Raw genomic sequence first — 27,391 nt, 5'->3', positions numbered from 1 at the left:
CATCTCACCAGCAGTTATTTCAGGGTTGATGTGAGCCAAGGTCTTCTCAGTGAGAACAGATATTCAGCTGGTTTACATCCTCTGACTCGCTGTGCAGCAAGTAGGTGAGTTTCCAGCTATTTTGCTGTGTGTAGCCATGCAAAGTGAATTTGAAAACAAATAAAGCTATTACAGGGTAGCTTTGCAAAAAGAGAAACACCAGCTTAACTCAGGCTCACTAACTGCATGGCCCCTACTTAGCATTACTCATCAGTCTGTGGGAACAGTGCTGAAATTATATTTTTGTCTAAGAAGTCACTAGTTTGGGATACTCTTAGCCCTAGAGAGAAGGCTATGCATGTGAGGAATGCAGGCTTGGGTCAGACCATTCTGTCCCATTCCATTCCTGATGCTCATCCAGCTGCTGTGGTTTTCCTCATAAACAAGCTGATTATTTGTTTAGGTTTGTTTCGGCTTTTCCCTCTTGCTTCCTTCCAGAATCCCATTGCTTTGAGTACAACAGGAAAGATATTGGACACCTTCAAGATCCACATTTTTTCCAGTTAGCATGGTATTTTTCCTACTTATTTTTCATAGAAGGAATAAGGAAGGAAAATTTCCAATTGCTTTTTCCTATTTCTTTTCATTAGACACTATGTCATTGCCTATCTATAGCTGTCCCTTACAGGACTATGATCTGAGTCCAGAAGAGTATAAATAGTCTCTGTTTACCTGTTCCTGCTTTCATCCCTACTGAAAACATTTCCAGTGACCTGAGGGATGTCTGCATTTCACTGTGGGTATCTTACCTGTGTTATAGAAACTGCTAACAAAAGGCCACATAAAAGGGGTCATTTTTGTCTCATCTTTTCATGGTATTCTGTGAGGTCCTTACTGCTACCTTTCTAAGACAGAGAGACAGAGTATTTGTCATGAATACATGACACAGAGAGGTCTCAGACACATTTTTCATGGAGATATTTTTTATTAAATATTGCCTATAGCACCTATCTTTACATTTATCAAGTCAGACATATGCTTAAAGATGCTTTGGGGGAAAAAAGTTACAGAGGAAAATAAATGCAGTTGTAGAAATTCATTAAAAGGCAAAATAAGTGGCAGCAGGATATTTCAAGCAGAGAGAAACCACAAGAACAGAGTACCAGAGGGCAATTGTGAGGAACTCTATGAGATCTGCATTTTCCATGTACATGCTATACACATATAGGTTCTATATTTGAGAAGAAAAACAAATGTTTGTTTAAGGGAAGTTGTTTGGATATTTAGGCATCATTCCTTCTTTATGTTTACTGATTGTTTGGATATTTAGGCATCGTTCACTCTCTGTTTCCTGATAATAAGCTTGCTTCATTGTGGTGAAGAAATGTATGAAATGCTAAACGTAAACATGTGCCAGCCTATCACTGATTGTGAAAGAATAAGGTTTTAAATGAGAAAAAAAAAAAAAAAAAAAAAAAAAAAGGAGAAAAAGAAAGTGAAGGAGAAAACTAGCAAAATGGAAATGTAATTGAAAATTCTTCCTTTTCTGTTTAAAAAGGAATTACAGAGAAGACAGAAAACTCTTCTCGATGTGCACAATAGAAGCGTAAGAGGTAATAGTCACGACTTGCAATGTAGGAAGTTCTAGCTGGGCATTAGAAGACTGTTTCACTATGAGAGTAGCTAAGCACCAGCACATGTGCCTAGGAAGCTGTTCTCCACCTCCAGAGGTTTTCAAAAGTTCACTGGACAAAGCCCTGCTTAAGTCTGCAATTAGCCTTACTTTAGCTGGAGGTTGGACTACAGAGCCTGCAGATGTCCTTTCTAACCTATTATTTTCTGTGGTATTATGATTCTGTAATATCTCATTAAAATGTGAAGAATTCAAAGCAGTAGTAGGAAAATGTTAAGCCCCAAACAGACTACTTGTGTTTTCATGGCACTCTGATGGTGCCATGTATTTGAGGGAAGGCAAGAAACATGCCAGCAGTTGGCATTGTATAAAAATTGGCAAAAGTGAATGGTTACTTTAGTTTCCCTAAATGAGCTGTTGGCATATGCAATTGCCCACATTTTAAAATGGATGTATTTTGTGGGCATGATTTAATATCCATCTTCTTTGGTTCCACATAATATTCTCATGGTCATGCTGCCACTGAAAAGCCTTTCGTGATAGCAGACTGATGCTGAACAGTAGTTCAGCAGGACAGAGTTCTACCTCACCCAGCTCAAGAGGGGGCTCCTTTCCAGTGTCAGCTGTGCTCTGCCTGGGCCCTCATATTTCCATCTCAGCTCCCTGAAACTGCTGAGCGTTTGCTTCACAGATGGCCTGCACATGCATGACAAATCTAATGTATTCTGGACATACTGTGCATGTGCAGCAACCATTTGTCCTGGACTTCTGGGTGTCAGGCCGCCGGGTGCAGCTACTGCCCCAGCTGGCCTGCCTGCCATCTGGAAACCCCCTGATATGCAGCCAGATTCTTTTCCCTACCCCACCTTCTTTTTTTGTTTTTTTGTTGTTTGGGGGGGGTTTTGTCAGCTTTGCTCTGAGGAAGCTTTGGAGGGGTGAACTCTTCAATTCCAGAGCATGAAGAGCCTGTGATTTTGGCATGCACAGGAGATGGGCAATGTTAGGGAAACAGCTTCATGCATCATTTCCTGCAAGGCACAGCTATATGAATACTAGACAAAACTGAGCCACTGCTTATAAGCAGAAGTAGGCTGCTAGAGCAGGTGTGTTTATATATGTATATATATATATATATATATGTTTAAGATATGTGTGATATGGCTCAGTTCTAAGTGCTTGAAGAGCAGTGTTTCTCCAAATGAGTAAGCCTCTTGGAAACCAATATGGGTAAACAGTCCATTTCAATCTAATTTTTCCTTACAGCAAATAATCCTAGTCATGTAGTGTCACAAGCATTTTCTGATCTTTTTACACTAAGCAAAGGCCAAGCTTGCATCTCTGCAGCTCTTGATGTAATGTAAAATATTGATGACTGAAGGCGGTTCATTATCAAACCAAGGTCTATGCTGTCTTCTGTCAGCATGTACCCTGGCAAAGATCCCAGAGTCAATGTGAATTTCATGCAATTACATCCAAAAGCAGCTAAATCCAAATATGTGGTGCCTTCTCTGCTTTTCTGTAGAGAGGAAAAGACAGAGAGGTTAAAATTCAATTCCCAAAATTTTATGCTACACAAAGCAGGAATCCTCCAACTGACTGTTCCATTTTTGGGGTCTTCTGGGAGCAGACATAATTTGGAGTGTCTTCTGCACTCATCAATGGAAAACTGGCATGTCTGACATCTATACTAGCACATCTCTTATTCCATTTTTTTGGAGATCACTAACCACCATTAGGAATCTGCAATGAATATGTACCTAGGAGAAGAAGTAAGAAAATTTGACTTACCAAGTCCTGACTGTTACTTGGAAACTTTTGCACATGTAACTAGAGAAACTATTACAAAACGATCGTGGGTTGTTTTACAGATTTTGGAAGTGAAGAAAGCACTTGAGTCACCAGCTAGAAAAGAAAACAACCCAAGCAAAAGACCACCTGCATCAGCTGAAGGGCCAGATACCTACCTTTAACTGAGTGCCTAAAGAAAACACTGTATGACCACCCTTTAGTCTATAAGGAGTTCTGACTTGCTTTCATACAAGCTACATAAAGTGCCATGGACACTGATAATAAGAAGGACATTCTTGTGCTGGAGTACCTTGCGTATCTTTGTAGACCTGAAGCATGGTCCAAAATGTGAAAATGAGAATAAAATCCTGCCTGGCTGAACATAAAATGTGAAAATGTGCAGTACAGGATACACTGGACAGGTATGCTAATCCTTCTGACTGAAGGCTAATCACTTAAGTGCTTTTGTCACCGAACCGCTCATTATATCTTTCTGATCTCCCCGAAGCTAGTGAGAGAAAAGGTAGTCATTTTATGATCTAATATGGAGAAATACATTACTGCCTTACCTACCTGAAATTGAAGCATACTGAGATGCAGGAACAGTCAAGGTCAACCTTTGCCCTGATTTTTTTTTTCTTTTTTTTTTAACCCAGGCTGCCTCCTCTCATTATTTTTTTTAATCATTATATTCCTCACACTTTCTCATGAAGAGCTTATCCTAAATGCATCATAGATCCTAGCCTGCTTTGCATTTCTAACTTTCTGTCACTGCTAGAAATATGACTGCCTTTCTATCCTACCAAATTAGAAAAAGAAAAAGGAAAGAAAAAAAAAAAAGCTATTGTCTGTTTCTGCTTTATCCATCACTCCACATACCCAGCTTTTCTCCACGCACCTCTCAAGCTATTTCCAAGACCTCGTTCCACTGCCCAAACAGCTTTTCTCTCCTCCCTCATGCCTCCCCATCACAGCCTTTTTTCTTACTCTTGAATGCACGAGTGCACATGCACTTTCTGCCAAAATTATCTTCTTAGCTGGTCATCCTGTCTGCCAAACCTGCTTCCTCAGGCCTTTCATTGCCTTCCCTTTCACTACCTAATCTGTGCAAGCTTTTACTGAGAGTCATGAAGTCTTCTTAGCTCTGTGTTCCTGCTTCATCCCACAGATTGATTCCTTGCCAGATATATGAACTGCCCTTTTAGCTACCTCTTGCACCAGGCTGCCTGTTGCCATCAATGCTGTGTTTCTACACAGGTAATTGTTTTTACACTGCTGTAGAAAAGGTGCAAAAGCTATGTTCTTGTCCTCCTCTAACAGGGCTAAATGGTACCTCGATGAATGCTGACAGTATCTGGATTGTTAATTAAATAATTCAGCACATTTTGAAAAGTACAGTATTTTTAAGCCATTGCCATCACATAATCGAGACACTCAGACTAAATTCATATTTTAATACCATTATTTCACTCGTGGGACTTTTCCAGTCCTTCCTTCTCTGCATTTGTCATCTTGACCTTGAAAATACTTTCCTTTGACGTTGCTGTTTTAGCTATTGTTGTACAGCATCTGCTATGGGTAGCTTGCAAGATGTAATTTCTGAGAGAGAAACCCATGACTCTAGAGTGAGCATAGCTTGGAGAGTAAACTTACCATCAGCTAGATGACTTTAGGCCAAGCATGGATTTGTTTCCTTTGCAGTTTATTTTGTAAATCCCTGAAAGATAACAAGCTTTGATTAGATTTTTAAACTCAATGATGTTCCTTTATCATAATTTATGCTTACAGCCTTGTGTCAAATTGGTTTGGATGTACTCAGAGAACACACAATGTCAGCTGTTCATTGTGCATTTTGCCTTGCATAAGAAGGGTCTTGGCTAAATGCCATTATGATACTTCTGACCCAAAACTTCTCTTCCTTTGCATCAGGAGAGTAATATGGGATCAGGATGAGGAACAATAGTAGTCCTAGTTATGTGTAAATTTAGATCTGTAACAGTCATCAGATGACTCACTAGCATGTTGACATTGCTGAGTTAAAAAATAAAACCCTCAACTATCCAATTACATCTGTTTGGGAAGGTCCCTAGGATTGTACAGAGTTGCACTAGGGCTGGAAAAGTTATTCTTGGTCTATATTTAGCTGTAAATTAAAGCATAGTTCATTTAAGAGTAAGGTTTTGAGTGTATGTCCTTACAAAGCAAGAAATATTATGAGCTTCAGGTTTTAGATTGTTTTGTATTTGCAAGCTGCTCTCGTGAAGGTAATTAGCTTGCAAGAGATCTCCAGTGTGCTTGGTATGAGAGACACAAACAGGTCTTTCATCATGATCATTATACAAGAGGAATCTTTATATCAAGCACCGACTGATAATGTTAATAGCTATGATAAAACAGTATAATGAGAAGTACCTTCCAACAAACTACAATGAATCGTGCAGAGCAATTGACTTAAAAGGGCTATTCCAAATCCTTTCATTATACTTTTACAAAGCAACATCATTGCAAGTTGGATTTTGTAGTAAGTGGACAGTGCAGGAGGCTTTCAGAAGGAGGAAAATTGGGCTTTGCATTCTGCTAGATGAAGACTGCTTAATCTTTCAAGACTTTCCAGTCATGGCCAGAGATATCATTTTACAATGACTATTGTGTAAGAACAAATGAAAAGGCTTTTATATAGACCTCTGTGAAGCATTATTGCCAGACAGTATTTTCTTCTCATCTTACAGTATTAAAAGATGATGTAAAACAGGATGTAAATGATCTTTAATTTTCTGAACACACTAGAAGGTAATTCTATTTAACAAGAAGGCATTATTTTAAAAACAAAGGCTATATTCTTAAGACTTACATGCAAGATTGGTCTAACTGAAAGATAGAAAAAATATTTTTGGGGCCCCTCTAGACTGATTCTTTTTTTGACACTTTTAAAATAAACCGTCTGTTTCTTCTGGTACTGCTTTAGCAACTGGGGAACAGCCTCCAACTATTCCATCTAAGAGTAAAACTGAATAGGAAAGAGTTTATAGGTCCTAGTGTGAGAGAAAAATTATAAAAGAGAGAGCTTGCAGAGCAAGTCTACAATGACAAAGTTTTCCCTTTTTGTTTCTGTGATGCAGTTAAGAAGAAGGAAAATACTTTTAAAATGCATTGCATACACTGAGGACGTAGCAAAAGAGTTTTGGGGCAAATGGGCTTCAATGATTCTACATGAAAAGAGTGATTGGCCATTGGAATGGGCTGCCCAGGGAGGTGGTGGAGTCACCATCCCTGGAGGTGTTTAAAAGGAGGCTGCATGAGGCACTTAATGCCATGGTTTAGTTAATTAGGAGAGTTAGGTGATAGGTTGGACTCAATGATACTAGAGTTCTTTTCCAACCTGGTTAATTCTGTGATTAAAAGTCCAGTGCATTTAACCGAGACTCTGCAACTGACAGCAGAATTAATGTTAACATTTATTTTAGAGTAATTTCACATTTCTTTTAAAAATTATTTTTAATTCCATAGAATAGAATCATAGAATAGAATCATAGAATCAGCTAGGTTGGAAGAGACCTTTTTGTGCCTATAAAATACATTTGAAGTCAAAATAACTGCACTAAATCCCATAAATTTGTTGTGATGGTTTTTTTTGGGGGGTGGAGGGGGTTGGTTGGGTTTTTATTTGTTGGTTTTGTTTGTTTGTTTGGGGTTCAGTGGTGGTGGTTGGTTGGTATGGGGGGGGTTGTTTGTTTCAATTGCCACTATAGGCTTTGAGCATATCCCATTGTCAAGAGAGGTTATAATTGTTTACCCTGTATACTTTGGGAACAGACAAGTTAGTTAACAGTAAAGAAGTAATTTTTTTCCCCAGCTTCCACACTGCCGAGCTTTGTTGGACCAGATTCTTTTGTTCCTGTCGTTCCCCTGAGCTCTGTCTTCCATTCCCTGTGGCACAAAGGCTGTACGGTCCGGATGACATCCTGAGGAGAACGCCATCCGACTACTGCCAAAGAGCCATCAATACAGAGAAGGAGGAGCACACAAGAACAAAAGACTCTTAAACCCAAAATCCTCAGCAGGTGAATCATTGGAATAACTGACACGAGTCCTAAGATATCCTCTTCCTCAGTCCCAGGTTTCCCCCAGAAGGCATATTCTGATTCCTCATTTTCCTAGGATACTCTGACTGAGGACACTGTTAGCATTGACTGCCTTTGTCCAGTCCCCTGAGGCTTCTCCAACCCTGTCGCAGCTCAGGATCCCATCTCAGTTCCCTATAGCCATCAGTCTCTGCCTTAACAACACCAGAAGGGGCAGTCTCCAGCTCCCTGTAGCCTTGTCCTGCCCAGCCATAGGCCTCAGTGAGATCTGTGTCTCAGCCCATCCCCAGGATCTTTCACAGCAGCCTCTAGACCTGATTGTGGCCCTCACCTCTGGTCTGACTTCCCAGCTTGACCCCAGACATGTCTCATCCCACCTCATCACCATGATATTGGCATATGATCTGGACTCCTGGACAAACCTGGACACCACATCTGTGTCTGTCTTGCTCCCTCACCCAGGAGGGGCAATCCCTGCTGCTCCCAGAGTCACTCCCAACCGCCCTCCCTCCTGCTGCTCCCAGGCAGTAATTTCCCCTTCATAAGGAACCTCAATATCCTTTTGCCACATGTTGGAATTTCCACCTTCTGTGTTGTGGCAGCTACACAGTGACTACCAGCACAGCAGGAGGGAGAGCATGGGAAGCATTGCAGAGCTGTCAGCACAGCTGGGCAAGTATAAGGCTGCATGTACACCCTTATCAGTGCCAGCCAAAGACCTTCAAGACATTGACAGGGTAAGAGCCCCAGCCAAATTTCAAAGCTCAAGACTCCACTTCAAGGCAATCCTTCAGGAACATGCTACTGGAACATTTAATGATGCTTCATGTGTTTCACAAGAGGTCCAGAGAGGCACTGTGAGAGGAGGTTACATGTTTGAATGCCTTTTCTTCAAATGTGTCTGCAAACTGCCAGAAAATCAACAAATATTATGGATATATATAAAGAAATATAAATATATATACATATACAGTCTCATAAAGAACTGTAGTCATTTGCAGTTGCCAGGATGTGAAGTATGCTGTCCCACAGGATTTTTTTCCTCAGAAGATGACGGCACTGCTCCTAACCAAGAAGTCGAGTATTGTCTCCAGAAAAGCTAGGAAACAAATGGGTTTTTGATAGAGATTACCTTGCCTCTGGGATCTAGACTGTTCTGCACAGAAGGGAGCTGTGATGGGTGATTTGAGAGTCCAGGCCGGATACCTCTGTTGGACATCTTAACCTTAACCTCTGGGATCTGTTGGACATCTTAACCTGAATTTTTGAATGAAAGCAGCTGTACAAAATTATACTTGCCATGAAAAATACAAAATCAAGACAACTAAAGCATGTTTGCAGATGTTTCCAGGCTGTAAGTGAGCTGACAGCCTTAGCAACTACTGTTCTCCCAGATAATATGTACCTTATTCGGTGTTATATGGTTATTGTTAATTACTTCAGAAAAACGAATGCTTCAGCCTCGAGAAATGGGTGGAATTTGTACCAAACTGAAACAAAATATATATTCTGATCATAACTAAGTGAAAACCAGGGAAAAGGCATACATCAATGATGAAGCTACTCCTCTTCTAGCTGACAGCATAGCACTGTTTTCACAATTATATAGCACCGGAGTTAGGTTTGTCTGCTACAGCAAATTCATACATAGTAATAGTTCCCTTCTCTTATAACTGTGCTGTGCCACATGAAGCGTGTGCAAAATAACTGAGAGATGCAATAGCAAAGTGGCATAATGCCCTACAAAAATGTGAGAAATGGAGCTTTAAAACAGCAGGATGACTAGGATGTCTCCTACTCCTGACAAATGTATTAGATATTGCCTTTAGAGACAATATCCCACGCCTCTATCTATGCTGAAGGCAAGTAAACCATGTGTGAAGAGTAACACCATGCAGATATAATAAATTAACTTTTTAATAGTGCCCAGTAATATGATTTGGTGGCACCAAGAACAGTAAGACAATAATACTGCCAGCTTTCCCAACACACTGTGTTTGGAAAAGCCATAAACCCTCCCCCAAGCAAAACTTTACTTTGCTCCTGCTCCCAAGACAGTCATGGAAAGCAGCACAATCAAAAGGAAAAGTATTTTCTGCAGTAGAAAATCTGGTAATGGTTCAATGAAAAGTGAGCCAACTTTGCCAACTTTATATTTTCTTGGAATTGGGCAATATCTAACAAGGCAGAATTGTCTTATTAGATATTGAGAATATTAGATATTAAGATATTGATTTTAATAAGCTCTTTTTAAGAACAGATTTCATACAGCATCTTAAGAGAAGATCATTTCTGTTCTTTGTTTAGTTTGGTCTGTGATTAATTTTAAATAGGTTTTTTTTTCCTCTTGTGTCAATTTTCTTACAGAAAGGGTTTTTTAATTTTTCCTGTCTTCCCTGCAACTAAAAACACTCTCAGAGATTAGATTAGCATCAAATGACCCTTCTTTGTCAGGGCCACCTACCTCATAAAATGGCTTCTTGCTACAAGTACAGGAAGCAATGCAGCAGTTACAAAGTGAGGAAGTTACTGAGCCTCAACGCCTAACCCTCTGCAGTTTCCATAATGCCTACAAAAGCATCCAGTTTTTCAGTCTTAATGAGTTCTGATTGCTCTCACTGTCCTCTAGAAGGCATTAATCCAAGACCTAATGACAATGGTCAAACTTGGAGCCTGCTCTGGAAATATGAATGAAGCTCATATTTACAGCTGGCACAATATACAAGCAGATAGTTACAGTATATACAGTTAGAGACAGAAATAGACAAGGTAAAAGGTAATACAGAAACACAACTCCCCTCCCAGAAACCTGAGTCCCCAGGAGGGGCTCTCAACCACCCCTTCACCTTCCCCAAGCCCCTCTCAACCTTACTCCAGTCCCAAGGAAGAATGGAGGTTCGGCCAGAGGGTAGGAAGCAAAGGGGATTAGTCCAAAATGGAGAGTGAGGTTAGAGAGATGCAGCTCAGCCAGCAGCCCAAGCAAGAGTGGTGCTGAGCGAGAGTGGTTATTTAATGTTTTTATTTCTTGTTCCTATACTTCTCAGCAAGCCTGTGAGCAAAGTAGACATCACCACTGTTTTCTTTCCACAGCCTGTAATCTAGTTCTTCTCACCAAAACATTCCAGCCTGCTTCAAACTAGCACACCTAACCAAAAAAAGCAGGGGGTTCTCAAACTTTGAACACAAAGCAACTCCTTTTAAGAGCTAGATTAGCTACACCTGGAAAGTACCTTTTATTGTCAAAAAGGTACACAAGACACAAGCCCATGTTTGCTCACTTCATCTATTTCTTTCAAAGAATTGGAATTAGGCAAGAAAGTGGAGTGAACATTGAAGGTTTGGGTTTGGGAGTTTTTAATTTTTCCTTTCTGAAACAACAAATTCTCTATTTAGAAGTTTATGGAGGTTTTTTTTTTTTACTTACAAGCTTTGTAAATATCCATCACACTTTTGTCCCAGAAATAGTAAACTTAAAGCCAAAAGTGAATGCTGTCAAGTCAAGAACTCTGCATTTTGTTTCTGCACTTTCTTGAAGTGATTAAACCACAACGAGAAGTGATGCTTAATTAGGCCTAGAGTTGCTTATTTACACTTCACTAGCAGGCAATAAAACCTGAAATGTATACAGAGCATAAAGTTCTTGCTAAGACTTTCAAAAACTATGCAAGCTTTCCAGTAAACCATTTTCTAACACATCCAGTTCTTTGAAGTCCTCAGCTATACAAAATCATGTTTGATCAGTACAGCACTGGTTATCTCCAGGGTTGTGAATATTTGGGGCTGATTTTCTTTCAATGTTTAATATTGTGAGATCTGCAAATATTCTTTCTTATGTTCAAAAACTATATATGTCCTGAAACACCCACAGCAAAAGAATAAAAGATTCCAAAGCTTTACCATAATAAAGGTAAGCAAAGGGAAAAAAAAGTTAAAAAAAACCCCAACTAATGAACAACAAACAAACAAAAAAAAACCCAAACAGGATGTCTTAATACATTAAAAAACAAAAATCAGAAATTAAAGCAAGATCATGAACTGCTTTTTAGAAAGTCTAATGATTTCAAAGAAGGAAGGAGGAAGTTGATTTATATGCTTAATAATCTGGCGAGACGTTGACATGGTTTACTTGCTTTTCAGAGTAATTCTTTTCAGCTTGTGGAGTTGAAAAACTGGTCCTTATCTCATTAACTCTATCAGCAGTGGCATCAGTGTAAATTTAATCAGAGTCATGCCTTCTGGAACGGGAGTGCTGTATTTCAGTGCTGATTCAGTTGCCAAAATAAAGGTGATAAGGGACACTTGAGATGCCCTAGGGATCCTACCTGGCCTCTAACTGCTGGTCTAGAAGGATGCAAGTTTCCCAAGAGACCTTTGCCAGTGCTGCCAATTCTGCAGGACATGCACAGCTACTCCAAGGCATTTCCAGTGACACTGTGTGCTTCTACTTAGGCAACTGAATCCTGCTGGTTTTGACTGCCTCTGCACAGGAACTCTTCTGAATTGCTGTTGTAATCAGAAAGTGAGGCTGCTTTTAGCCTTGAGCTCAAGTAAAGAGGTCTCAGTGATTTCAAATGGTGAAAAGAAATAGAAGACCTTTAAAAGAAAGAAATACATGAGTCAACAGATGATTTTTAAATTGTGATACATGAGCCACACTTCCTTATTCTAAAAGGTCTGAGTGAGGGAAACCATGTAAATGTCTCTTGGTGAGGAAGGAAGCTTTTTGAGAGTGTTGACACCCCACCCTTAGACAAAATTCAGAAGAAGACAGCTGATCTGTCTTAAAAGAGAAAAATAGCTCCACTTCATTGACACTTTCAACAGATTTTCACAAACTTCTTTAGGAAAGTAGAAAAACCCAAGCCTTGCATAGTGACCACAAGTGCTCAGGAACTTCTACAGGTCTTTGTTTTGTTTAATTTTGAGTGTCATTATTTCGTGTGTGAATTAAACTAATGATGTGCATACAGCTGCCAGATGTTTTATTCCACAGATTTACATGGTTTTCTGGGGACCAGCGACTTCTGTGGGAAAAGAAACTGTGGAAGTCGGAGTAACTGCAAAGTTACCACAGTAGAAAAAGAAGGAAAAGACAAATAATCGCAAGATAAGAACAGTTGGAGTTGGAAGGGATGCTGAAAGACTTCCAAAAGGTAGAGGTAAAGCCAGAGAAATTACTCAATCCCTACTCTGCTCTGGAAGGTATAAAGCAGAGCAAAGCCTCCCTCTCAGTTACTAGATGCTTGGTGCCACAAAACTGCATTAAGAAAATGTGCTAATGAATATAATGCAGTGAAAGTAGACACAGTAAAATGCACCTGTTGAGAAGTACTTCAGTTTTTAGGGTAATTACTGCTCAGTAGCAAACTTAAAATAAAAATAGTGCAGGGTTAATAACAGTAATCATGACATTGTTAGTTAGAGGTTTAAAGACATTTTAAATTGAAAGATTTATCTCCCCAGGAGAGAACAGATTATATGCAATTCTGCAAATATGTTTTTAACAATGTGTGACTATTTCACATTAGTTTGACACCCTAAGGGAAGATGGCTCAGTCCTCTACAGGTACATTGTGTGCAACACAGCGTTTTTTTGTTGGGCTAAATTTAGTCTGCATCACTGGGCAGACCACCCTCATCCTGTCTGAAGCTACCAAAAGAACTTGCTGCTCTGAGCTGTTGCTCCATTGGGAACTAGAATGCATTTGGTGTACAACTGTAACAGACCATCTGTCTCAGGTGCTTCTGAAATTAACCTGTTCATAGATGGTGACACTACCCTGAGAACAGAAATGAAGTGCAGCAAGCGTGGACAAGCAGTGGGGCTCACTTCAGAGCTGTGCTACCAGAACAGAGCTGTAGAAAACCCCTTTGCTCCTTTACTTTGCTAGTCTGAGTATGAGCCAGTTTAGATTACAAATGATCTGGGGGAAGAGCCATGGAAATTGATAACAATTTAGAACAGCATAACATACTCAGGATATGGTTCTGCCTTGTTGCATGGTGAGGTGGGTAGGACTTCAAGGAACTCCAGTCCTCCACTGATCAGAGGTAGAAACAAAGCATGGCATGGAGCTTGCTGTAGAAACAAAGGTGTGATGGTAAAACAACAGAAGGGCAACCATGAGGTGACAGAAACTGGGATGTCACGAAGCCGTTCTTGGTGGGCTAATCCTAGCTCTCATGTATTCATCCTTACGTCTCCCTTCCCTTTCCACTAGAATTAAAAACAATAAATATGGAAGAGATATAAGCAGGGTAGGAGAGAAAACTTCCACTCTCTGCTGAAAAAATGCTGATGTTTACAAGAAATTTTTCAACTGAAAGTGTTAATTTTCATTATAAAATCAAATTAAAGCACTGGAAAAAGAAAGAAAAGCAAAATGCTGGTAGCCATAAAGAAAACACCAGCAGTTAAAATCTGTCACAACTGTGAAAAAGGAAAAAAATAATCATTCTCAGCTGAAAGACTGTTTTTTACAAAGAGATTGTTGTTATGATTTTAAAAGGGAAGTAAATGTTCACAGTGTCTGGATGTGTTCTGTGAAAACTCCCAACTTATTGAAGGGATGGAGGTGTGGGAATCTAAAGAGGGAAAAGATGTGCTGGCAAATCTTGAGAAACTTCTTAGTGACTTATGTAAATGTTATCTTACACACAGATTTATGACTACATTAGATGCTTTTGCTGCATTATGTTTCCCCCCAAAAATAGCTTAGGAAAGTCATGGTCAAGTCAGATTAAACATCAGGACTTATTCTCTGGTCTTGAACAGCATTTTTCAAGGACAAGAGATCTGCTTACAACCCACTGCAGTGACTGGAAATCTGAAGGGTAAACGTGATCAAGATGTATACTTATTTCTGTTTCCATTTGAATATAAAGACGTATGTTTGTGCTTGTTATTAACCAGTACTGAGACGCTGAGCAGTTCTCCTGTCTTCAGATGTCATGAGTTGCTTGATGTATTGAGATATTTGTGATGCTGGATTCTAGTAACCTCCTACAGTAGTGACACAGCTTCACAGGTACTGCTGCTTCAGCATATGTCAGGAAGCTGTGTGTTTGTCAGGTACCATATGGAGATTCCCAGAAGAGGCTGCACGCTCTCAACTTTATTGCCTTCCCAGAGTTTGAGGTCACTGAGGAGCATGAAAACTGAACCCTTTAGCAGTTTTAGTGTTTTTTTTTTTAAATTAGATAGCCAAAAGAAGTAGCAACACATGTGCTGGCTCAGATATTTCCATTTCAAGCCAGCCCAGCTTCTGAGCATGTTGAGAGCGTGGCCTCTTTTGGACTTGAGAATAAAAAAAGAGTATCTGAATAAAGCTTCCTTTTATTTGAGAAGAGACACATTCTTTTGAAACTGTCTCAAATATCATACTTGGCTGCCAGCACGTTTTGGGAAAGACAGGTGAGAAGTGAAGCACATTCCTTCCATTATGCCTTTTGCCACAGTGTCCAGCTTTATCATCTGGGCAATTATATGTCTTTGAGAAACAAAAAAAATCAAATAGCATTGCAGTTTTGACTGAAGCCAAGACAGAAAGAAAAAGGGGAAAAATGTATTTTAAATTTATTACACCAGAACTTTACCTCTGCTTCACTTTGGGAGGACCAGAACAGAATTTAAAGAAAGCAGCAGACATTCTATCACTATACGGGGCCTGATCTTTATTCTTAGATGATAGGATAACTCTTAACACACCATAGCTTGAGTACAAGATGGTGAGAGATGGGAGTGATCTCTGGAGTTTGTTGAAGGTTGATTCAAGTCTAAATAATTAATTTAAATTTGTGAGTTACTTTTGTCTAGGTTTTGTACATCAAATAACCTACTTCCTTTTATTATTACATGTATGAGATAGATATAAGTGAAAAACCTCTGCATCAGAACACGTTTTGGGACAATATAGCTATATAGTACCCTCCCAGTATCCTGTATTGACTGCTGAGGTACCAGATGATGTCTGAAATAGCAGCAAGCCACTGTGCTCAAGGAATGTTGCATACCATCGTAACTGCTGCATGCACCTGGTCTGATTTTCTTTTCATACATTTAACTAATATTTTTCTTCAACACTCATATATAATTTCTAATAACTACCTAAATGAGTGCAGCCTCTGTATGAAGTGTGCACCAAATGCACTAAAGAGCTAAGCTTGCCTTTGGAAGAGTGTTACAGTAAAATGAATTTCATCACAGTGCTGAAGATAGAGAGGGCCTTTATAAGCAGTGGGATCACTCATACTATTCTCCTCCAGGTGTTGTAGGGTGAGGGTTTTTACAGTTTGCCTGATTTTAGAGATAAGTATTTTCATAGTCCTGTGCATACTTCAGTTACTCAGTTTATGTTGCTCATTCTGCATATGGTGCTCAGAGTCACAGCAGTGATTAACAGGCTGCTCAGGAGGGCGTTCTTGTAAGAGGAACAGTAACAAGATTGTGATATGCTGGTGGAACAATCCTTGTATTGCATGCCAGCTGTTGCTCAGGCTTTGCAAAGAGCTTAAACCCCACTTAAGACCTACTTTGATATTTTTTTACTGCATCTCCAGCTAGTAAAAATTGACAGTGACATCTCTGTACTATAGCTGAGGAGCTGGTCACTTGATCTAAGAAATGCTAATACTTGTCTAAGAAACTGACTTTTTAAGAGTCTGGGGGAGAAATGTAATACCCTCTGGGACACTGAAGTTCAGAATTGTTGATGTTAGAGTTTTTTTTCAAAGCAGCCTTATTGAATAAAATGTAGTCTTCTTCACTCTCATTTTTCCTAGTATCCCCTCCACTTATGTTTGCTGTTCTCCTGGACCTCTTCCAAACAGGATAAGTTCCTGACTGAATTTTTCTTAATCACCACCTCATAACAGCAAAAGAATCATCTTTTCTGGGGAAAGCCTCTTCCTGAATAAAAAATGAGTCTGTGGTGTGGAGTATCTGCTGCTTTTGAAGACCTGCCCTTGAGAGTTGTTCCTGCTTTGCTTGCAAAACTGAGGTCTTGAAGTGGAGAAACTCTTGTCCTGGACTCAACAACGGAGTCAACAAGACACAAGCAGGACTGCTGATTATAGTTTTTGTAGTAAAATCTGGTCACTGACTGGCATTATCTTGTATTTTTCATTTTCAAGACAAAATATATTTTTTTTAAAAGCTGTAGCTGTGCTAAGTACATGTTGTCTTTTCCCAAGCTCTCCTCTCCCATGCACACCAGAAGTACTGGATGTAGATGAAACCAAGCGGACGAGAAGTTATGAGTTTGGAGCTATTAGGTTGCTTTCATTTGGCTGGGGTTTTATTTCAATTTACACTTATCCAGAAATGCAATTAGACACATACTTAGGGCCTGCCTTTTCTTGAATCTAAACTTTAAAGCTGTAACATTCTTTTATTCTGTAATTAGCTGTGTCTTCTTTAAACTTTACCAAAGTTCTGTGAATCATTTTGGAGGATCAGACCCTGGATTTGTAGGATTTCTCCTGATCGTTGACAGAGATTCCTGGTATAGTACAACAATATCTCCAGGAATTTTCAAACCTCTACCTTCCTATGGCTGTCAACAAGTGCAAAAAAAGCCCTTTGGCACACCTAAACCTGTAATGAAATAGGGAGCTGTGTGTGTTCCATTCACAGACAACACAGGGAAAACCTGGAGAAGATTCCCATGAAAGAGGAAAAGGTTTCCCTGACAGAGTCAATTTAAGGTGAAAATCGATGAGAACAAACAGTAGGTCTACGTGAGTTGTATCAGCCTGGATGCAAAGAGATAAAGAGTTATGTCATGGAAGTACAGTACATCTGGCTAATGGACTGACAACAGGGGAAGTTCAAGTTTTACTGAAGTGTGCCAGTACATAGGAGAAGACTTTACTTCCCATGCAATTAACTGAAAGGAGAATATTCTCCTCTGAACACCTAAAGTCTCAGCTTGACACAGGCAGCCTTGAAAGGGAATCCTCTTGAAGAGACTTTGCTGAGAGTTTATACTAGCTCCCACTTGAATTGAAAGCTGTTCCACCTGCTATCTGGCAGAAAGGCAATGTGCATAATTAAAAGCAGACATTTCAAAGACTATGGGTATCCAGCGGGGTTTTGAATACTAAGAGTAGTGAGGCGTTCTACTTCATCTATACATTTTCCACCCTTTAAGGACTCTGGAGAAATTACCTAGTGATATTTGGTTATTAATCTTTTTTTTAAATGGAAAGAGCATATCAAAGAAAAATTTTTTTGGTGCCAAGAATCTGTTGTTTCAAGCAACTCACTAAGCGACCTCAGACACTGGAAGCCCTCCCTAGTTAAAGCTTCTGTGGTTTAATTTGTTCCAGAGACTGGATCAGCAATGATGGGAAGGTGAAAATTCTGTTTTGGGATTAAATTTAGTGAGACTGAGAAACTGTTTTTCTTCCCAGGCTCAGAAGGGAAGCTGACTGGCATAGAACAGGCTCTTCCTAGGGAAAAGGTTTTATTAGTATCATGGACAAATTTGTATTTAAGGATGCTGATTACAAATTACTTTTTCTTCAACAGATCCATGTTATTAGATACTACAGACTTATAGTTATTCCATCCCAAATGTAATCTGTGCTTGTTCTTATATCTGCTCTGAATAACTGGTAATGTTGCTGAGTGAGGAAGTCTACTTTTTTTTTAATAAGTAGTGGCAATAAAAAGCAAATCATAGAATCATAGAATGATTGATGATATGGTGATGATGATGAAATTAAAATCCTGAAAATAAAAGCCTGACCAGTATAAATTTTCCATACTAAAACAGTCACAAAAACTACTTTTGGTTCAGGAATGCAAAAACATTGTATACACTGACAAAAACCAACTACTCAAAGAAATCACATGCTGATGATATCCCTTACAGACCATATGGTGATAGAGCTGTCTTACTCTTCTAAGAATGTGAGGATTAATCACCAAGTACTAAAAGTGTATTTTATGTTAATTAATGAAAACCAGACAAAAACTTTCTTTCAATCTTCTTCATTACAAGCCAGTCCTCAACATAGCCAAGAACTAGAAGACCACTTCACACCTCTCCAAAACTTAACATAGCCAAGAACTAGAAGACCACTTCACACCTCTCCAAAACTAATATTTATTCTCCTACATTAAAGTGAACAATTTTTTTCTAAGTATTCTCATCTGATCTTTTACTGGTTCCCCCTATTGTACTTGTACTGGTTTACTCATATGAGAGGGATTCATCCTTTGCTGTCTTGATCCAGGAGGTGTACCAGGAAATGTAATCATTGTATTTCATGCCCATAAGCCCTGCGTCCCTATAAAACCGGATGAAAAGTCAGATTTTTCCCTTTTGCCCTTTCTCTCTCCTCCCAGGAAGGACAAGCAGGTTCTTATCTCCTGCAGAGCAGATAAGGCCTGGTTGGCCTTGGTGATGCTGCCAATTAGGCCTGGAGCAGCTTAACTGGGGTCTGGAGTTGCCTAGCTGAATTTTGTGCTGTGTCACAATGACTTTTTTGGTGTGCGAGTAGAGAGGCATGGTAGAGAGGGGGCATTCAGGCCTGGGATTTGGGGGGTTGTATGAAGCTTTGGCTTAATGAGCTTTTGTGTAAACCCAGATTATTAATTTCTTTGTCTATTATATGCTTTGCTATGCTCACCACTATAGAACTGCAGCATTGTAATATATTAATCGCTTTTCCATTCAGACTTCCAAGTTCTCCAATCCTGTGTGTGAGCAGTTTTCATTTGCCCTTTTTTGAAGAGATAAAAGAGCAATCTGTCCTGTTTTAAACCACAACACCATGTAACAAAATAGCATTGATCTTAACAGTTATTTACATGAATATATGTACCTCCATATAAATAGGGGTGTAGAATCAGGCCAGAATCGTGCAAGTCACCACATAAGGATGGAGTAAAGTATTGGAGATGAATAAGTGCATGAATTTGTAAACCCCATTGTACTCCTCATTGTATTTTGGGTCTCCTTTTGTATTAAATATTTATGAGTTACAATGTTTATGAATCATAAAGACACCCTGTGAGAATTGCAAGGCAGTGTTTTAATATAGATCCTGCCTGAGCAACTCTTCTACTCATGCATAAATCGCATTCATTTCCTCTAGCATCCGATTTCAGCTGAGGCTGAAACCTGTCAGTACAAGGAGAGTCCTGATGTTTCTTCTCTGGAGTACTTAAAGTGCTGGGACTCACTGCAAGAGTGCACTAGGCTTTTATATATGTGAACAGTAGATGAGTTGTTTGTATATGACAGTCAAAAATAGGTGTCTGGCTAACAGAAAAATTCCTGAGTTTTATGAGATCAGTAAAACTTGTTGTTGTTCAGAGTACTTGGCTTCCACTAGTAGTCTCTTACGCCGGCTTTAATCAGGTTTCTTCCTGCATCACTGCAGGGAGGGAGGCAGCAGCACTGTGAGTTTCTTTGGCAGCTGTTACAGAAAGCCCAATCTAAGTCTAGGCTTAATGGCCCACTGGAGTGAATGAAGCTTATGGTTGCACTTGAGTGTTTTGCTGAAGAGAGGCCAGCCTGGGCGACAGCTCCAGGCACCCAGTCTCATTTGTTCTGGAGGCGTGTCCGTGGTGTGAGACATTATTTTCCTTTCATGTGCTATTTTTTTGGTGTTTTTAGGCTTCAGGGTTTTGTTTTTTTAATCAAGAGTAAGATCTCCAGAATGAAAATGTGTGATATTCTCTTGTATATGGAAAATGTCATAAATAAGAACAGATGGCTGCAGTACAGAGGCATTTAAAAGGCATTTCTCTTGAAAACAGCAGTTAGTGACTCTTCGTAGCCCTCCTACCTTGGATGATAAAATTATTGAGCACTGAGACCTGAGGTGGGACGGCTCACTAATCAGTTCCTTCCTCTGTAACATAGACACTAAAACACAGGATCACAGGATGTTAAGGGGGTTAAGGGTTGGAAGGGACCCAAAATGATCATTGAGTCCAAAACCCCTGCCAGAGCAGGACACAGAGTCACAGAGGAAGGCACACAGATGAGCCTTGAAAGTCTTCAGAGAAGAAGACTTCACAACCTCTCTGGGGAGCCTGTTACAGTGCTCAGTGACTCTTACAGTAAAGAAGTTCCCCCCTTGTGTTGAGGTGGAACCTCCTGTGCTGCAGCTTATATCCATTGCTCCTTGTCCTATCACAGGGAGCAAGTGAGAAGAGCCTGTCCCCCCTGCTTCTGACACTCATCCCTCAGATATTTATAAACATTTATCAAGTCCCCTCCCACTCTCCTCTTCTCCAGAATAAAACTCCCCATGTCCCTCAGCCTCTCCTCACAAGGCAGTGCTACAGTCCCCTAATCATCCTCCTAGCCCTTTGCTGGACTCTCTCAGGCAGATCTCTGTTTCTCTTCAACTGGGGAGCACAAAACTGAACACAGTACTCAAGATGTGGTCTCACCAGGGCAAATCCTCTCTTCCATTCATTCTAACACACACCTTGAGTCTGAGCTCAAAACCACTGAGGTCAGCTGTGCAGTTGAGGGAGTATCGTATCTGGTATAGACTTGGGAAATGTCAAGGAGGCATTCCTGGCTTTGCTAAGGAGGTGGGCTGCTCTCATTAACCATGGCCTCAGAAACAGACAACCAGTGCCACATCTGAACTTAAAATCCAGAGAAAAGCAGAAAAGAAGGTCAGAATAAACAATGAGTCCATTTGCATTCAGATCCCATTTTTCACATCACCTAGGCCTAGGCCTCGGAGGAAGATTTAATGCTGGCTTCCTTCTAACAAAGTTGTGACTAATGGCATTATATATTTTTATTTTATTTTTTAGACCAAAGGTAAAATGAGAAAACAAGAGGGGAAAAAAACATCTTACAAATAGCTCACATTATGTTCATGGCCTTTCAGGCGGATTGCACAGTGGGTGCACCCCTTACCCCTTCCTCCTGAGGATGGATCTCTTCCAGTTTCCCTGGTTGTCCTTGTTAAACCAAAGACTGCTTTGCACTGCTCATCTTTTCACTGAGAAGACAGTATTTTTGCATTATTTGGGAACCACACCTTCAGCAAAACAAACAAATGGGGGAAAAAACCCACAAGGCTCATTTTGCAATGTCAGCTTAGATATAATACTCTTTAAGAGACGTTTTACTCAACCTTTTTGTCTCAACAAACGCAGCAGAATGACGTTCTGAACAGGCTGCTCATATACCAGTGCTATTTTAATTTGCTTTGAGCTGATAGGTAGCAAAATCAATTAAGATCCTGCATCGTAAAACAAAACATAGTTCAAGAATGAATGTAGCAAATTACCCTCCCTTTTACCAAAAGTAAAACTTGGGTTTTGAAGTATGTAAAAACTCTTCTTTTTAATGGTATATGACTATTTAAATTACCTTATTTGGATAGATAAAAACTGTTTTAGTTGAAACTCTGGTTTAGCCGAGCCAGTAAATATTTGTACAACTAACATCAGCAGAGGAAAAATCAGGCAAGGCAAGTTTGCTTTTGTTTAGGCAAACAGAATGATAAAAATAAAAATTATGTCATTTAAAATGAGTGCTTAGTGAAATCTTACTTTTTCAAGTACTGTTATTAGGCAAAGCTGTAGATCTGTCAGCAAAGCCCTAACATAAATGTATGAAGTAGAACTTTACAGTATCATAGCAATATTACTAACAGAATCAAGAGGCACATGTTTTCAGGCATGTAAATGTGTATGAAAGAAAACTTCCCTTGAATTGGCTGGGGACCAAAGAGTTCTTTTGTTCCAGGAGTTGAGAACAAACTGAGGTAAAGATGCAGGAGAAGAAGATAAAACAGGCTAGCTGAGGTTTTCCAGGACAAATGAAAAGTCTCACCTTTTCACAGATTTTCCACAATCATCTGTGCTTTGGAATGGTAAATCCCTGTTGCTGTGATTTTTCCAAAGTATACTATTCTGAGGGATTAGTAAACATATTCTTAAGCAATTTCAAGTTATAGAAAACTCCTTGGCCATCTCTCAGCCACCTTCAATGGCATTAAATATTTCCAGAAAGGCCTTAGAAACTTACCTGGAATATGAGCCTGAGAAGCTGTGGAGAAGGTTTTTCTGCCATTTCCCAAAAGTATCATACAGGTAATTTTACACACTTCAACTACAGCTCATTGCAAGATGCTTACTGAGTTTGGATAAGGGTCTGCCATGTTCAATGCATCCTTGATAAGCTGGAGAACCAAACCAAAAGAACATGTGAGTTCTGAAAGACTCCTCATTTCTCTCAGTGTCAAAGTTACTCAGAATACCCAGCTGACATGACACCAGCCTACCTCTTCATTTCTTTGTGTGTGCTTTGATAGTTTATGAATGTGCAAAGGGCTGAAAACCTGACCTCAAACACAGTAAAAAAAAAAAATTAAAAAAGGACAAGGCCCTGAGCAGAATGAATTAACAGGAGGGATTCAATAAATAGGTAACAAAGGGAGGAGAAGATCCTCAGGGGCATCAGTATTGCCTCCTTCCTCTCTGGCAGGCAGCTGCCTTGCATATGCACCTTGGGTAAAGCATGATCTATGCAGCAAGAGGGTTAGACTGGAGAAGATGGAGGGGCCAAGGCAGCTCCTCACCCACCCCAACCATAAGGACAGCACTCCCAGCTCTCACACCTGTTGTGTCTGGGACTGCAGCCCACTATTCTCCTGGTTTATGGGCCATGGGTAGGTCCAAGAGGAAACAATTTAGTATAATGGGGGTCACTGTGTTCCCAGGTCAGTGTTACACATCCGTCTCTGGCTACTCTTAGAGGTGACTTTCTGTCCCTGCTGAAAGGAAAACAGCTTCATTATTGTGTTCTAGGGATGTGTTCCTCCAGCCCAGGCTCTCCAGGTGACTGACCACAACACCTGATTTTGTAGGGTATCAGCTTTTCTCACCTGCTTGACTTGGAAAGCAGAGTAAGATGAACTTCCCTGTGTGTAGTGTCATGCAGAGAGGTCTCAAATTCCCTGATAAAGAGGACCTTGGGGAAACAGATGCCACTCATGCTCCTTGTTTGGTTTAAGTTCCTTCATGAAGAATTTCCCACTATTTAACTGATTTTATGTTTATCTACTAAATCTGCATAGCTTTCTGCCACAACTACTTGATAACTAGAGAAGGAGTAGAGAAATGTGCAATAAAAACAGCAATGGCAGGGTATAAAACAGTAGCTTTTGAATCTGCTTACTTACCAAGCACAGTGCTAAAAGCAGAACGGCTAGAGATTTTTGTGTGTATACATGAGGCACTGGATATTTCAAGACCACTTCATTCTAAGCTTTCAGCTTGGAAAGTTGCCTAGTTTCCAGAAAACTTCTGATTAAGAGTTGCAGTCTCTTAAGTCTATGGAATCAGAAATTAGTCCCTCCGGGTAGCAAATACAGATGACAATGATGATGACTACTACCATTACAATTACTGTTATTAAGGAGCTTTCATTGTTGCCATGCTAAACAAGAAAAGGTCCCACCTGTTTACAAATAAAGTTACATTTTAAAAAACAATCAACCAAACCCCACACACATAACCTGTAGCCATCAAGCTGAAAGCAGCTTCTCCATCCCTGCTCATTCCACAGCTCTATGGTAGTAAAGAGCTTTCAGGCAGACCAACAAGTCAAACATGACCTCCCCTGAGGGATGGCAAATAGCCTCTTGGGTATTGGAAAGAGAAGGAAAGAACCAACCCACACAGCCATGGCATCAGGAGCCTAATCAGAGGATACTAAATGTTGTGATGAAGAGAAATGAGACTCCATAAGCAGTACCTGTTAGAGACGTTTTAAGAAAAGAGCAGCCAGCTATAGGTAAAAGAGTGTGTGGAGTGTACAGAGAGTGTAACAAACACACTCAAAGGTCATGAAGATTCCCCAATATTCTGCAAAGGTTTTTTCAAAATGACCTCCCAGACTTTTGAAAATATTTCCTTGCTTTCTTGAGTGGATGCAGTCAAGAGGCAAAACAGAAAGCAAAGCAAATACAGCCACTACATACTGTTAAGAAACGTTATGAACTGTGACCTGAGCCAATAAAACACCATTTGACTCAGCTCCAGATTAAAACACTACCTAACGATCTTTTGGAGCACACTGTTTCACAGAAGAGAGTTTTCATTGTTTCTGTTTTCATTTGAGAGGGAGCTTTTCGAAGGTACAGACAGCATCAAGGTAATGTGAAAGACACAGTCATCCCTGGGCCTTTCCAGGAAAGAAACAACAGAACAGTTATTCTGCACTGGGTTTTGTCTAACAAAGTTTTCACAATCATTCTCTGATAGAAAGACTTTCCATTACCACTTACCTCCTGCCTCTGTAAAAGAGTTGTGAAAAAAGCTGGTAAATGGTAACTTCAAATTCCATTTCAGTAACCTAAGTAGGCTGCCAACAAGGAAACTTTACCTAAAGAATCTGAGTCTCAAAGAAAACAAAGCCTATCTTATCTCCACATCAACTTACATGCTATAATCCAGAATGCTTCCACATTTCATCTTGTTTGAAGAACTAAAAGAAAGGTTTTACAGGAATTTCCCTTATTTTAAAGAGACCTAATTAGTCCCAAAGTTTGCATAGATTTCAAATAAAAAATCAAGTGCAGTGAGACATAAGCTGTTCTTTGCTTTGTTACCCATCTGTTTCCCTGCATCAAGAGCAGAGGAAACGTGGCAGAACTATTTAATGCAAATAGTACTGAGAATATGGAACAAGTTACTACTGTTGGGAGTTAGTGAAGAGCATACATGTGTTTGAATCACTGTAGATTTGTTTCTCTGGTAGGGAGGATTGAGGGATGAGAATGCAAAACCATGGGATCCTGCTAAACTAAACAGAGGAGCTGATGCTAGGTTTTGGATCAGATGGCTTTTTCCTGAAAAGGTTTTGCTTCCAAATGATTCAGGTGCAAACTTGTTTTCTGCTGAGACTGAGAGCCAAGAGTCCTTGATACTGCTTCTGGGTGTGACACGTGACTACAGGCAGGGGGTTTCTGGTTGCTTTTCTTCTGATGTGGGACTCACTTTTTTATCTGTAAAGTACATGCACTAAGGAGGGAGTCCTACAGGCTTTGGCTGAGGACTGGATTTTGGCCAGGCCTGAGTGGGTGCAAAGGAAGGGAGAGAAAGACAGGTTGGGGGTGGAGGTTGTTAGTGAGCTGCAGGTGGAGGTTGTTAGTGAGCTGCTTCATGTTCAAGAGGGAGGTCACTGGGTGCAAGGATGCTCCCGTAAACTATCTGTAGACAAAGCGTCAGTTCTGCAGAAAAGTCTGTTTGGCAAGAGGAATTGTTATGCCACATGTGTAACATAAAAGAAAAACACAAACTCTCTTACATGGTTTTCTTCTGAGGCTAAATTCCTCTGACATCCACGGAGGCAACACAACTCTGAATCACCTGAGGACTGAGGTTTACCTACAAGGCATCATCTCAACCCAGATGATTGCAGGGCTTTGATATTAGCTCAAACACAGAACTGAACTAACATGTCTGCAGGACTTCTAAATTAGAGCTGGCTCACATTCAGGCAGTTCGAAGCATAAGCAAAAAGAGCCTCAGGTCTGTCTGAAATGTCCATATAGATGGATTCTCAGATAGGATGCTCTGAAGTGTTGCCTCTTGTGGTTACAGTTAGTGTGTGGGTGGCTGAGTTCTCTGAATCACACATTGTAAAAACAGCAGTTTGACAGTTCCATTAACAATACAGATGAGTTTGGTTTCAGTATGAAAATGCTTCTTTTTGGAATTCCCCAGATCTGCAGAATGGGTCAAAAGAAAAGAAAGAAAAAAAAATCTGATTCAGAACTTGAAAGGAATTCATGTCTTTGCCACAACACTTACTACTGGGAAACATTACTAACTTTTACTATAAGAGCTATTGACCAATAACTCTCCTACTGTTTCTCTGGTAGCCCAGCAAAGCATTAAGTGAAAAAAAGACTAGAGAATGAGAGGGGTTTAGTTCTCCACATTAAAAAATAAAATAAGATGCTCCCCCTGTGCAGGCAAACATACATGCATACAGAGTAGCTTCAAATCTGCAGAAAAGGTCTGGAACTCAAAATAATGGCACAGCCACCTAAAATTCATTTGGCCTTGTCAACACAGGGTGCTTGTACCACAGCATAATGAAAGCCATTAAAATGCCAAATTCATGTGGCTTTCATGGACTCACAGCATCTCCTTGCTTTGTTTTGGAATTTTGATTCTGTCCCATGCAAGCCACTGCTTCAAAAGAAGTATTGTGAAGGAGTCAGTCTGGGTCTAGAGAGCAGGAACAGCAGGAATATCCAACTTGAACCACTCTGGGTGCTTATTAAAGCAGGTTTAGCCAAAGGAGAGGAGAAAGGTCCATGAGGGTTGTACTGCAGAGAACAGACAGCCTGATATGGCATTGCCTTCCATTTTGTGCAGTCATTAATTTTCATGTGTGCAAACTAGGATTAAGACTCTGCTCCATCAGAATTATTTGGATAATTATGAGGACTACTCCATTAAAAGAACAAGAACATCATCAACAACAAACAAAAAAAATACAAGAGATTAGAAGGCCTCACTCAGACTTTACTTCCAAGGAAAAAGTACAGCTTGTACACAATGATATGCATCACAGATTTTTGCCAAGGCTAAGTGGATTTTCCTCACCCACTATTTTTTTCTCCTTGATACTTAAAACTGAACAGTGAGACTACTATATTGCTCTTCACTAGAAAATGGTCTGAATGGGACCAGTGAGTGGAATGATGTGTTAAAGATTACACAAAAGAGTGGACAGATGTTCTAAGTAAGAAGAAAAAAAAAAAACACAACCAAACAACAACCAAAAAAATATAAACCAACCTGCAGTGAGAATCCACCAAGAAGAGCTCTTCAGAAGATGCAAACAGGAAGGGACAGAAGTGTATGTGTTTGGTTTTTTGTTTTGGTGGGGTTATTTTTTGC

The 27,391-nt window shown here is 40.0% G+C and overlaps 1 long non-coding RNA gene across 1 annotated transcript in view; it reads right to left on the bottom strand.

The window, feature by feature from the left end:
• Positions 1–2,752: 2,752 nt before the first annotated feature.
• The window catches only part of LOC135180120 (uncharacterized), a 123,379-nt gene continuing 98,740 nt past the window's right edge, over positions 2,753–27,391 (bottom strand). Inside the window, exons 2-3 of the long non-coding RNA XR_010304284.1 lie at positions 5,054–5,117; positions 2,753–3,128 (exon numbers count right to left, since the gene is read on the bottom strand). This is a non-coding gene — a long non-coding RNA (uncharacterized LOC135180120). The remainder of the gene's footprint in view (positions 3,129–5,053; positions 5,118–27,391) is intronic.

This window comes from Pogoniulus pusillus, chromosome 12 (genome assembly GCF_015220805.1).
Source record: "Pogoniulus pusillus isolate bPogPus1 chromosome 12, bPogPus1.pri, whole genome shotgun sequence".
Lineage (NCBI taxonomy): Eukaryota > Metazoa > Chordata > Aves > Piciformes > Lybiidae > Pogoniulus > Pogoniulus pusillus.
Note: the sequence above shows the minus strand (reverse complement) of the source record. Positions and strands in the feature narration are given on the sequence as shown.